The 14,746-nt window shown below is 37.8% G+C and overlaps 1 pseudogene; it reads left to right on the top strand.

Annotated features, from left to right (window-relative positions):
- The first annotated feature begins 570 nt into the window (after nt 1-570).
- Nucleotides 571-1,651, top strand: LOC139715003 (serine/threonine-protein kinase PLK1 pseudogene; annotated as a pseudogene).
- Nucleotides 1,652-14,746: the final 13,095 nt, after the last annotated feature.

Genomic DNA, 14,746 nt, shown 5'->3' with positions numbered 1-14,746 from the left:
TTGTGTAAACATTGGAGTTCAATTTATTGTGTGGAAACTTGATTGGCATTTTGTGCTGCCCTTCGCTAATAAAAGATGCCGTGAAAGTCATGTCTGCAAACACTGAAATTCACTGACGTAAGCCTCCAAAAATGGATCACTTACAAGAACGTTTAGGTTTAGTGACAGAACTATGTATATAACCACAGAAGAGCTGATAGGAAATTGTACCAGGCATTGATTGTAATAAGTTGTTAATAATTTGATAGGAATCCACACTCGATCAGACGATAAAGAAGAGGCAAAGACATAAAAGAAGGTACATGTACTGTAAACGCCGAATATTTCGCAAGGTTTTTATTTTCGCGAATTTTGCAAGTCGGTTGCTATTCGCGAAATTATTGACTTTGATCCCGATGTGGATGTGACGTACGCATTTCTCTGTTGAGTACAGGACTCCACGATCGCGAATTTAACCACTCGCGAAATCGTCGGGAATTCCCGATTCGCGAAAATTTAGACTCAAGAAATATATGGCGTATACAGTATATAGAGAGTGCCATTACTGGAAAACAAAGCTAAAATTCTACAATGTATCGTGATCTCTTCTCGTGGCAGGCGGGAGCGGCTATGACACCTCGGGAGTCAGACAGCATGGCAAGACTTCCCTTCCTACAAACATGGTTCAGAACGAAGAGCGCCATCATTCTCCATCTCAGCAATGGCACACTCCAGGTGAGTTTACAGACAGGCTGATGGTCCCACTCTTCCACTCTATACACTAGATTTTTATGCCTCCGCCACGAAGTGGTGCCGGAGGCATTATATTTTCAGGTTGTCCGTCACACATTGTGAAGACATTGTACTAATACACCTATTGGGAGAATCATGCATTATGGCGGAGGCATACCATTTGCCATAGCGACATTTCTAGTTCATCATTTTTCCCACAAGAGAGATTATTTTGGTGATGAAATGATGCGTTTATGTTGCACCTCAACAAAATTAACTTCGCATAATCCCTCCTTTTGGTTGTAACTTCCATTTTTCTCTGAGACTACCAAAGTTTGCGACCACTTGCGACCATTTGTTGTAGCAAATTCGTCCGTCCTCAACGGGTTAAAATGTGATATGTGTGAATGTATCTGCAGGTGATACAGGGAACCTTGTTTTAACAAGGGAACATAATAAGATGGGATCTGCAAAACCATCTTTGTGTAAGAGGGCTTTTAATATCAGACCTTTTTTAATTAATAGGGAGGTTTCACTGTTTTGGTCATGATGGAGTCTTCTCATATATTGTGTCTGTAACACAGTGAACCTATTCACCTGGAAGGTGAGAATTGTTGAGAATGTTGAATCACAGTTTCACCGAACATAATTCTGACCGAGCAAAATTTCCAAATCACCATTTCAGATCAACTTCTTTGAGGACCACACTAAGATCATCCTCTGCCCCCTAATGGGCGCGGTCACGTATATCGACCAGAAGCGCAACTTCCGCACCTTCCGCCTCAACCTCCTGGAGAAGCACGGCTGCACGGGTGACCTCAACACCCGACTGGACTACGCCCTCACCATGGTACAGAAGATGACCGCCAAGAAGCCGGGCAGCGCCGCCGCGAAGTCGACAACGACGACGGCTGCACCAACCGCGGTGGCCGCCCGCTAGGTTTCCTCCAGGAACGCGAGTTGACATCTGTGCCAATCGCGGGGTGAAATTTGGGATGGCGAATTTTGCCAGACTTGAGAGATATGCAGAGCTGACTGCAAGGAAGTGATTATTGGTGAAACCCGTCTGCAGATAATCTCTGGCTTGGGATCAAGACACTCAGATGAAGCGTGATCCCACATGTTCTGCTTCGCTGCAGCTAGAAACCTTGATGTAGGTGGGCGAGGTCACCCTCATGTGCCATTGATATGTTCCCTTGGCGTTACACTCGTCTTCAGATGAACTGTGCAATGCTGGGAATAAATTAAGTAATACTTGTGTAGTTGTGTTTTACCCTGACTAGATATGTAAAAAAGAAAAAAAGAAAAAGAAGACTAGATATGAAATTCCATCATTTGGATGGATCTTACCAGGAATACATGTTCAGTTTCAACACCAATTTGCAAATTCTGCCAAGTTTTATAGTTACTTGTGAATTGTTGTGAAACTTACACTTTCAGCTTTTTAGAATAACTCCCTAGGCAATCATGAAATGCCTCTGCTAGATTGGAGCAAAACTGAAATGATAGTATTTGTAGGAAAAAATGCAGAAATCAAATGCCAGTAGTAGTACGTAAAGTACACATTCACTCGTTCAGCAAAAAAGGAAAATACTGTACATTACTAGCTTTTTCTCTAGATGCAGATCAATGCATGTTGACCAGGGTATAGTGTGGATGAAATCATACCTTACATGTGACTGAGTGCCTGAGCAAATATTTTCTGTAGTCCAGTGAAAATTCAGTCAGTCCTTCTTACATAGATTTGTGATCCAGTAAGACATTCTTGAAGACAGTTATCACTGATCATAAAAGCTTGGTCGAAGATATGAATTTATATATGAGGACTGTTCTACTTTAAGGTCAAAATATGATGATAAGACTTTTTGTTTTCTTAAAAGCGATGTAGGTACGTGTCAGCACCCTTTTTGTTTTTGTGCCAAGGTTATCTCGTGTATCTTGATGGAGTGGTTGATCGCTGGGTTAGTACATTGTAGGTATCTGCAAATTCAACAATATAGCAAACATGCTTTTAAAAAGTACATGAATAGCAATGATACTTGCCTTTTGTAGTCGCATAATCTTAGTTATTTGTAGTGTGGAATTGTTACAATATGGGTGACAGCATTATGCTTGTGAGTCACATGTAGTTTTCTTAATGTTTTTTATAAATTATGAAGTAGTGCATAAGATAGAGTCTTGATGGTTATTATCTCATTCCTAAATTGTGGTATTCACGATTTCCAAAGAGTTTGCACTGGTTCCACCGGGCTTCTGTGTGCAATGGTACTATTCTTGCTATGTATTTGGGGCAATTCCAAACACAAATTGATCCATTGCATGCAATCATCTCGACTTCAGATTTGATCGAGTAGAGTCTTCTTCTAAAGCTAACCCCTGGAGACCCAGTAAAAACTGCTTTGATATATACTCTATACGCCATATATTTTGCAAGTCTTTTTTTTTCTTTCTTTCTTTTTTTTCTCAAAATGGGACGCCCTGATATTTTGGGAGTGATTATATTTGTGATTGCAGAGTACAATAATGAACAGAGATATGCTATTGTGCACCTTGCATTCATGTCGGAATCAGAGTTAATATTTTCAAACATTAACCATGAGCAGCATCCGACTTGGATAAAAACCTTGCAAAATATATGGTGTATACAGTATTGGAAATCTGGTTTGGGGAACCTCGTTATAACAAGCTGTTTGAGACCACTGGAATTTCCCCATTATATAAGATATCTTGTTATATCAGGGATAAAAACTAGAACAAAAAAATATAAACAGATTTATACCTGCAGTTTATCTCCTTATAAATATCTTGCTGTATGTCCGACCTCGTTATAACAAGGTTCCACTGTATAATCTTCATGAAGTAGGGCTTAGTTTGAGACAGGATCTTGTTTTCAATTCACTTATTTAATTTGATTGTCTTCTCTCACCCTCTTTCTTTTTCTCTAACCAACGCTGCACACTGGCCCTGGTCCAACAGTTCCTGACCAGTGAAAATCACTGTCAGTCCAGCAACTTTTTCAGGAATGGCTCGATTTAAAAAAAACAAAAAATGGATACATACTGGTCGGACAGACAGGTCAGACCAGTGAAAAAATGGGTTAGTGTGCAGCTCTGCTCTAACCGAGGCAAATTCTGCTTAATATCAAATGTCTGCCATCATTTCCTGGACTTGTTCCTCGTACAGTTTTTAAACAAGGTATTTTGAAGGTATAAACACCCCATCTCCTTTGTTTAGCTTCAATAGTAAACTAAAGATATGACAACTGTATACTCATCTGCTGACAGTGAAATAGAATACTTGTCCAAATGCATTGACTGTTAAATATTTACAAAGATGTACCATGTTGATTACATTTAACCTTGAGTAATGGCCTTTTGAAATATGTTCAAAAACAATTTGTGTGGTCAACATGTTTTAAATACAGTACATTCTGCAGTGTTGAGGAAAAGTCATGTCATGCAGGCATACTTAGGAACATACATGTACAAGTCGAGGTACAATTTCTAGACACTGTCAGCACAAAATTCATCATAACTGCATGGACATGTATGTTGTAGTTCAAGTTGTAGATGGCATGTTAATAGCAGAAATTGTTTGATGCCTCAAATATCTTCCCTCAGGGGGAAAAAAGGAGTAGAGTAGTTTTGCAAGTGTATTTCATGTATGTGCATAATGATCTTATTTTGTGAATTGTACACATAATCAAATTTGTTGAATTGCTCGTACAATGATCAAATTTTGTAAATTGTGCATACAGATATGCCATACTGACATGGTGTGTATATATAATGTAATATATCTATAGTTGTAAATACTTTCTTTTTGCTAACTCTTCAACAGCATGTACCCTTTTCTTTAGTGCAAGCTTTTGTATAATAATGAATAAAAAATTTTACTTGTATTGAAAAAAGTGTGGCTATTTTCCTTATTGTGTGTACTTGTGGTGGTTGATTGATCGAATATTTATAATCTACAATGTATTCATTATTTCTTCACAGGCTGCCTGTACCAAGCCTTGAATAGTGCAGGTTACACAGTAATTCTGCAGATTTGATTCAGATATTTTTTTTATTTTTTCCCAAGTCTGTTCACATTTTTGCTATTTCCATGTTTATACAATGCATCAACATCATCTGAAAATTCTGATTTCCTATTGAAATCAGAACAAAAACAAATACAAACACCTCATCATCTCTGTTACAGAAACTACACAAGAGATAAAGTTAACAACATATATGTTATTCAGTTTAGCCACTGGTTTTTAAATACATGTAGTACCTACAATTCTAAGAGGAGTGTAAAGTTTATTTGATGAAAATTGGTTTTGAAATTATTGAGATCCAAAATTATCAAGTAAAACAAAGTTGTCTGTATCAAGGACCTATTCTTTTATATAAATAGAATATCTCTGTCATTTCAAAACGAATTCCTATCAAACTTTTAATACACTGTTTTCCTCTTTGAATTGTAATCTCTTTGATATTTCACATGTGGTTTCTAAACCTGAAACCCAATCTCGACCTAAACTAAATAACACCTAGTGTATAAAGATACTTGTCATTAAATTCATTATTTGCTATTGATCACTTGTCCCATTTTCCTATAGTATTACCTCATTATTCATGCAATTGTGGCTCCATTAACCGTTCAATCTTGGATCCATACTATTACATGTACTAACTCCATTTCAATCATGCCGAGAGCCCCGCACACTACGCATGTAAAAGTACAAAACACTTGCATTTTACAGTGTGTGTGCGAAAGCGCCCTTGCGTGAAGTGCTCAGTGAGCACTCTCTCGATCTCGGATCCCGCACCATATCTCTCTTGTTTCTAAATTAATAAAACATCAAATAACAAGGATCTACTTGTACTTTAGGTGTTATAACAAATTAATTAAAGGTACACTTGTATAGTACAGTATTGGTGGAGATGAGAATTGGGCTTTTAACTTTTTGCAAGATACCAAGAAAACACTTATGATATAGTATAGAGCATACCATTTTAAGAGGAATTCAAAGTTTATTTGATGAAAATCGGGTTTGGAATGACTGAAACATCCAAAAACAAAGTAAAACAAAGCGATCGTAATAAAGTGTGGGTCCCACACTTTATTAGAATCGCTCTTTTTTGGAATCTCAGCCATTTCAAAACCAATTTTCACCAAATAAACGTTGAATTCCTCATAGAATTACATGCTCTTTCATATTTCATAAGAGGTTTCTCATTATCTCACCAAAAAATGTTAGAAACCTGAAATTAGGTCTCAACCAAAACTGTGCGATCCCTTTAACGTTTTTCATTCCTGTAATGGACAGAATATTTCATTCGATGAAAGATTAAATTATTAATCCATTCAATGGATCATTCCATCTTTCACCTCAAGAAATATTGTTTATTGCGCTCATAAACGTTCATTATTTGTATATTGTACATCCCTTTAATCCAAATAATGCAATCACACGACTCGTGCAGTGAGGATATTATGATTTACTTTGTGTGTGCTTACGTGAGCAATGACAATGTACTGTACGCAATTCGTTATGGAAATCGTGAGTTATTTTGTATACCTGAACCAGGCCAGCCTACCTACTCTATGAAGCAACTAATACTGTACTGTAGAAGCAGAAACTTTTGCACTGCTACATTCATTCTAACCCTCTCTGAAAGAACCTTACTGATTTTAGTCCCATGGATGAAACCACGTACAGTATATTTTTATACAAAATCCAGTTTGCATAATGTGTGCTCCATGTACATTATGCTACATAATGTATCCCTCACTTTAATTATATTGTACGTACTACAGTGCATTCTATTATGACACTTCTTCATGACGGGCATTACTTTTTTCTTTCATTATTTTGAGACTTAATTTATAGCCTAACACTTAAGGACAGAGAGATGGAGATGATATCTTTGAGAACTTAATTTATACTTACGTTGCAAAGAGAATTTTGTTCTGTTTTGTTTGTTTTTGTTTGTTTGTTTTCTGTTTGCTTTTTGTTGTTTGTTTGTTTGTTTGTTTTTTAATCATGGGATTGCACTCAATGCAATACTGTAGTTCAGTAATGGAGAAAACTCATGCAAATTTACTCACTTCATTTTCCATGTTTACAGTTATGGGTTTTGATCTCTAATAGAAGAGTTTGTTTGCAAAAACCGATAAGTCCATTTTTGAAGATTTTGCAGTACGGTCTCAGTCATAAAGTACAAAATAATACCTTTTAAATGATATATTGGTCACTACATATAAAGGTACATTTTTGAAGTTATGGTCAAAAGAAGCAAACATTTTCTTACTATTCTCTTTATTTTTCTTGACCTTTAATCGCAAATATCTCCATTTGGCAAATATGGACTTATCGGTTTTTGCGAATAAACTCTACAATAGCTTCAAGGGTTTAAGTATTAATGCATTACTCAAGTGTTCACTCCATCAGAAGTTGTGACAATCCTGCAGCATTACCTGCACACAGGTGACTAACATATTTCCACACAAATTAACAGCAATGAGCACCAACAAGAGCCATCGTACAGCTGCTATTAGGAATGGAAGTCGTCTCAGTTTTATTTGTTCTTTATACAAGAAGTAAAAACGAAATCATCGAAAAAAAAAGAACAGCAGTATATTCACATCCAAGAATAGATTACATATGTACATATACAAAAAAAACACAACAACACAAAAGTGTTTTGACACACAAATATATACATGTACAAAAATGTCTTGAACATTGTGTTAAAGCTTACTGTCTTTACTAGATTTAAAGCTTTGGTCTCTACCACCCAATGGTAGCCAATATCATTTTGTTCGTAATCAATCTTCTGTAAAAGTTGTTAGAAAACACTCTGACATCTCTTGTGTAATGTCGCGGGAGTCCTGTCACTTCTCCTGCTTGCTCTTTGCTACAATTGAATCTCGTCATAGTGGTCTGATATAGCAAGACAGCAGATATAACAAGACAGCAGATATAACAAAGTAATTTCTGCAGGTCCCATTCCTTTATTTTCATCCCTGATATAACGAGGCACCCCCATATAACAAGGAAATTTCAGAGGTTCCATGCAGCTTGTTAAAACGAGTTTCCCTTGTATAAGGTAATGAGATATCTATTCTTATACAGTAGACAAACTCTACTGTATGAAACTGAAAGATGGCAATAAGAAGAGAAGATATATGAAACAAAGTCAACCTTGCCCAAGTTGAATCTATTTGGACTGAAGAAATAGCTTCAACTTTTTTAGAGAAAATTTTACTTATGAAGGATTTAAAAGATTTGAAAAGACCCTGACTTAGGCGATTATTGGACTTATGCGAGGGTCAACGTAAGCAAGGTCGCCTTTATAATAAATGAGCTTTCTATATCCATGCAAAGAGTCTATTTCATCCTTAAAGTTTTTGTGTTCCTTTTGTTACCCTGAAAGCTAGATTCTTTTCAAAAGCTGGTAGCCTATATTGTAGAGGTAGGTATCTAAGACCTTTCTTCTGAATAATCAAACTGCAAACTTCTTTATGATTGAGAGGGAGCAATACTATAGATTTCCAGTGAATTCATTCTGACCCTGAAAAAAAAATCCAATTACCGATACTCTCGGGACAAAAGTGAAGCACATTCTCAGTGTTCTTGGTGTTTAGTTTTTCATTTCTGTTTCAAGAACTATGAGGTGTATTACTGTAAGATTACATAGAGACGATATTGGGAGCTATTACATTTCAACCATGCAAAATGTTGTGACATTTGCAAAAGGGATACACAACCTTTTAATGAATAGGATGTACAACTCCCCGACTCCTCTACCTGTTCATAGGGCTACGTTGCTAGTGAAAGCAGGCTTTCAAGCGGGATAATGTAAAAAAGTAGGAATAAAGTAGGAACAAAATCTCTAAAAAAGTAGGAAAAAGTAGGACATGAGAGGGAAAAAGTAGGGCAATAAAGAAAAAAAAAAAGTAGGAATAAGTCAGGACATGTGCAGGCTTTTTGGAGTAGTTTTCGTCGATACTCACCAGAACTCTTGATGTTACATGTAAATCTTATTGTACTCACAACCCTGCTGCCTAAGCCTCACTTTTGCTCCTGGGAGAGCCTGGTAATTTTGAGCGATGATGAGAGCTGCTTGAGCACTGCTCCAAGTCCTAGGCTGCAATATCAGTGGGATCAATCACATCTGCACAGGAGCAAAAGCTGAGGCTGGCAGCAGTCTTGTGGTTGATTGGTGTGTGTTATCCCTCTTTCATGCTGAAGAGGCTCTCCCCACCAGTAAGAATCTGCAACTAGAGTCTACTAATCATTTCTGAATATAAATTATTCAAGTACCCTTGCACATTTTTTTTTTTTTTTTGCGGGGTTTTTCACCAAAAAAGTAGGAAAAAGTAGGAAAAAGCAGGATTTTGAGCAAAAAAGTAGGAAAAGTAGGGACAGCAGTAAAAAAGTAGGAAAAAGTAGGAAAAGTAGGGCCACTTGAAAGCCTGTGAAAGGGTTTCTTGGTTTTAGACATCCCAAACTTTCTAAGTGATAAATAGGGACGATTTGGCTCAAATGTAAGGAAAAAAGAGCACTTCTCATGGGAGTACGTAGTAAAATTATCAGGAAAAATAGGAAACTCCTACTGAAATAAAAGCTGGGAATGGCCACGATTGAGATTCTTTCCTCCAAATTCAGAGTGGATGGGAGGTCTGTGGTATTCATACGATCAGTATCATCTCAATTTACACTGTGCGTCCAGCTTATAACCATTTCCAGTTGACGTAATGCACTTATCTTAGTGATAACACTTACCTACAACCCTACGGGACTTTTCCCTACAAATGCACGGCCGCTATCATGTGCACAGCCAAATCTGGGGGATTCTCAAGGGCCATAAAAGCAGGGAGATAAACCGCGTCTCACATAATACATCTCACTAATAAGCCAAAACATTTCCCAAATTCGGGAGGTAGGGAATATCCTTTAGTTAGCACATAGAGGAAATATCAAAGTTTTCGGAAAGCCTCCTGCTAAATCTGGGAAACTTTGCAGGTTTGAGAACACAGAGAAAAAAAAATGACACCGTAATAATCACATGCATTGTTCTTGCTCATAGTAAATTATAGTTGATTCTAGATAGCATCATACACCAACAAGTTTGCCAGTCTCCAGATATGGCATTAATTATAAAAATGCCGTTGGCAACATAAGGAAAGCATTGAAAATATCTGTCTACAAATTAAAAAGAAATCATTAGGATGCAAACACTCCTAAAATCTTTGTGTGAGCATTTAAAAGCAAACTAAAAAAATGCAAAGTGCTACTTCTGACTAAAATGTGACTTGGGTGATGTGGGTTCTTGAGCGATACATCCAAAGCACTAAACATCATGCACAAAGAATAAAAGGACACTCACAAACAAATATGGCATAGCAATATCTACAGGTACACAGCATCTGAATTCATCTTTATGCAAATAACCCTGAGAAGGAGGTGTGCCTTATAATGTGCCACGCCCACACCTGACAACCGCTGTCAACAATCAGCAATACCCACTCCACTTGTTATCAAAACAAACAATTCTGCAATTGATACAATCATGTAATGCATACGCCACATTCTTCCCATAGATAAGCCTTATATGACAACACTTACACAATGATTTATGTACTCACTTTTCTTAATCCTGACTGTGCTAATCTTCACCAATTGGCACAGATATCTGATGGAAACTAACTGTCAATAAATAGAGATTACCTAATCCACCTAATCCCTATAGTGTCACTATGGCCTTCCTGTTGGACTGAGACACATTGTTACACCTGAGAGGGCTTGCTAACTTTACAGATACAGTCAAACTTGCCTACATGTATGTTGAATCTATTTCGACTGAAGAAATAGCTTCGACTTTGAGAAAGTTTGTCTTATGAGGGATCAAAATCAATAGAATATAAAGGGAAGAGGACTGGAAAACGCCTTCGACTTAGGCGATTATTCTACTTATACGAGGCCAAATTAAGCAAGGCTTACTGTAGACTACTGATAACTGAACGTTAATGGAAAAGCTGGACAAATTAAGCGAAGTGTCTGTGAACATAAAAGGTTAAAAACTTTGCAATCAAGTCTGCAATAAAGATGTGCCACGAAATATTGACTTTTTACAATCACTTTGCACTGAATACCTAACCCCTTGTGTGCATTGAGTGCTAATTGGCACAGAAAACACCATAGCATTGTACACACTGTCCAATGTCCCTGGCACAGACAGGATTACAGACTCTGTTAATGGTGGCCTTAAGTTGAAAAATTGGAGGCAGGAATGGCAGTATAATCGACATGGCAGTATTCAATGACTGGTGATTCAAACAAAAACTAGCAAAAAGTAATATTGATGAGGCCAATCGGCAAATGCTGCATTGAAGACAGAGACTCCAACTCTCCTGTTTTCGACGGGAGATCTCCCGCCGAAAGCCCATTTTTGCAAAATCTCCCGCTCTCCTGCTCGAGATTTAATTTCTCCCACCCTGGCTCTGTGTCTCCCGCTTAAAATGATTTCTTACTTAATATCATTGTATGTTGAAAAATAAGCCTTGGATAGCATGAGAGAGCATCTAGAACCCTAGAGCTTCCAGGGTCCTTAAGCGGGCCCTGGACCCCGGCCGCAAGAACTTCGTGCACATCAAATTGGAGTCTCCCGTTTGCAAGGGGTTTCAGGCGAGAGAATCTCTCGATCACAAGGTGCTTGGGATTGGAGTCTCTGTGAAGATTCTGACCCGGATTTTGTGTCAAAGGAGCACGAACTACGACAAGTATTTTTGATGAAAATACCCACTGATTGTTGGAACGCTCCTTTGATGAAGTTTGGTCAAGGAAATGTTAACCAACCCAAGCTAAATGGAATAGGCAAAGGACTGATATAACCTGTATTCATAATCTGTATTTATACTGTATTGTATCAATTTTCTATCAATCAACTTGCGTTCAATTGTGCATTTGAGCAAATTATACAAAATCGGCGAGCTGTCGGCAGACTGAGTCGGGCGTGCGAACATAGCACAGAAAGAGTTAGCGCGGGGATGGGAATGAGAAGTTTGCGTGAAGTATCGCTGACTGTTGAGATTCGATTTATGTTTTGGTGTTTGATTTTTCTCAGAAGTGGGCATGGCAGACCTTCACTCCAGCTGTCGCAAACAATCTGGAGGATTACATAACACTGGATGTATTTACAATTTACACATATGTATGTACGTATGTATGCATCTACGTATGTACAGGGTCATAAATAGATTGACAAGCTTACAGGGTATGCCTTATGCACTTTTGGTCATAGTACATTTTGATTTCATATCATTTTTGTCTTCTCTTTTTTAGGCAGCATGACAGCAGAGTATATTTCAACTTTCTGACAACGTAAGCAAAAGAAAATAGATAAATATGAAATAAAATTCCCAGCAGCTGTGTCAGCAGAGGCATGAAGAACAAACATTTGAAATCGTAAGCCCCAGTCACATATAGACACGGATCCTCAAGGATCTACACGATGATCCGGGGAGTTCCTGGATAATTTCGCCCTGGATGGAGCGTTGGCGAGCGTTGATGACTGTACACAGGGTATCACCACAGCAGCTACATGGATAAGGTCGGAACAGCATGGCAGCTAGGCGGCGGCCACATGGACCATCCCGGATTGCTCGGCAAACATGGCACTCCCCGGATGACGCCAGATGTTTTTGACCTCCAAAAGTTGCCGTGTTGGCCTCCCGGATGTCCAAGGATGCCCAAGGCGTCAACACAGATCTCTCCCCGATCAACCCCGGATCAGATCCAGGGTGATCCAGCATGTCTATGTGACTGGGGCTTTAGAGGATAGACGAATGCGTACAAGGTCTACACAGCATATAATGTCAAACCACTATGGGAGCGCACAGGCTTTGATATTTAGCACTGACCTCACTAGAAAAGTTGCAAGCTACATGTAGTTTCACCAACAATCACCATGCAGCATTTCAGCAGATCCTAGCAAAACTAACAACTTTTAGGCACTAGGCACTAGGCACTAGGTAAAGTATAAATAAGAAAAAAAAAATCAGACTACAAAAATAAGGACTAAAAGAACTATAGAAGCCTTGAACCCATAAAAGAACAACAAGCTGCCTTAATGAACACAAAATAAGCATACTGCAGCAAATGATACAACTAAAATTCTAGTGAGGTTGTTCTCAAGACTGACACAAATTCCATCACCAGATGATAGATTAATGCTAGCAAAGTAATGACCCTATTGCTTCTTAGCACTGCAAAAGATTTCAATGTAAGAATATAAAACAGAACAGACTTGGCCTTTGGCTTTGTATCTTATCTTTGCCTGCACTCCGAATTACATGGAAGGCCCAAAACGATAACCTTCAAGACAGCAACTATCTGCAACTACCAAATCCACAATTTTGTTCAAGTCCATGTGCTGACCGAACTGAAACACTTTGTGGCTTAGACTTTGTGAGCATACATTGAATGCACAGTTGTTAGCAGCAAATCCTCGCAGGTTGAAGGGAATAACAACTGCACAAGGACATTGACTTGGGTTGACGTCAATTCCACAGAAATCATATCAACTTGATATTCTTTTGGATGCTACCAAACATCTTAGCTTGAAATGTTTAATGAATTGAAATTAAGCGTCTGATACGTTTAATTTACATATTACAGCAGTCAGTTTTTTTGGCAGTATGATATACATGACAAAATGTTGAGTTTAAATACCATTCAGAATAAGTTAGATTTAAAAAAAAATGTAATTACAACTGGATAGATAAATTTAAAAAAAAAAGAAAAATGTTTGAATTTGCATAGTCTTGGTAAAAACTTTTCATGGGATAAACTATATGGAACTACATCTTAGAATTATGATGGAAATTCCACATCTAAGGTAGCAGACATAACAACAGCTATCATACTAGCAATTTTGGTGCTCATCGGACATATGTTGCACTGATAACGTCTTTTTGCAGCTCACAAGGTCCTTATAATCTAAACTACACAAAAATGTGTCAAGTACGCTTGATACCCTATGGCAGTTCAAGTCTGGGTGGAATAACTCTCAAAACGGTATCAGATCTTACCTAAAGAAAAGATAATTCCCTACATCTGAATATTTTGTGTCTAGTTTTGGCTTGAACTAGTCATAGGAAGAACTAGAAATGTCGCTATGGCGACTGATGCCTCCGCCATAATGCATGATTCTCCCAATAGGCGTATAGTACAATGACTTCACAATGTGTGATCCATGACAGTTTCACATAACTGGCAAAATATTGATATGACAGGTTTGTCAGAAATGACTTGAATGTTCACTTTCCTTGAACTGGGTTTGCTATAATTGTCGAAGAGCGCAGGTACAGTATATTTGGGGAATTGAGAATTTTTACTTGAATTCTGACAGACCCTTTTATAAGTTTATGCATTGAGTAATTTCCAAGGTATGAAGAAAGAGTGTAATTACAGTACAAAATAGATCTATTTTTTTTTTTTTTTGGTGGGGGGGGGGGGGGGGGGGGCATTGAAACCTGGCCTTTGACTCTTAACCTTTGACCTTTGACATTCTTATGCTGACATGAAATCTCTCTGGAGAATCTGCAGTAGTACATGTCTACACCAAGTTTCAAGTAATGCATAGATATTACATAGCAACATTTTTAGCATTTGACCTTGAACCTTTGACTAATGTCACTATGCTCAACAATTTCATCATACATCATCCTTGTGTATGATCCAGTTTTGAGTAATCACGTAGATATTTGACCTTGATCTTTGACCTTTGACCTCAGTCCGATTTCACTAAAAAACTAATCAAGTAATTGTCCCATCATACATCATCCTCCCACAAAGTTTGGTGAAATTTGCTCGATCCAGTCTTGAGTTATCGCGTAAACATCATACAATTTCATGATTTGACCTTGACCTTTGACCTTTGGCGGATTTCACCCAAAATCTAATCAACTAATTGCCCCATCATACTTTATACTTGGACCAAGTTTGGTAGAATTCAAGTCAATATTACTCAAGTTATCG

This window comes from Diadema antillarum, unplaced genomic scaffold (assembly GCF_040938485.1).
Source record: "Diadema antillarum isolate AM-2024a unplaced genomic scaffold, OU_Dant_1.0 seq00002619_RagTag, whole genome shotgun sequence".
NCBI classification, from domain to species: domain Eukaryota; kingdom Metazoa; phylum Echinodermata; class Echinoidea; order Diadematoida; family Diadematidae; genus Diadema; species Diadema antillarum.
Note: the sequence above shows the minus strand (reverse complement) of the source record. Positions and strands in the feature narration are given on the sequence as shown.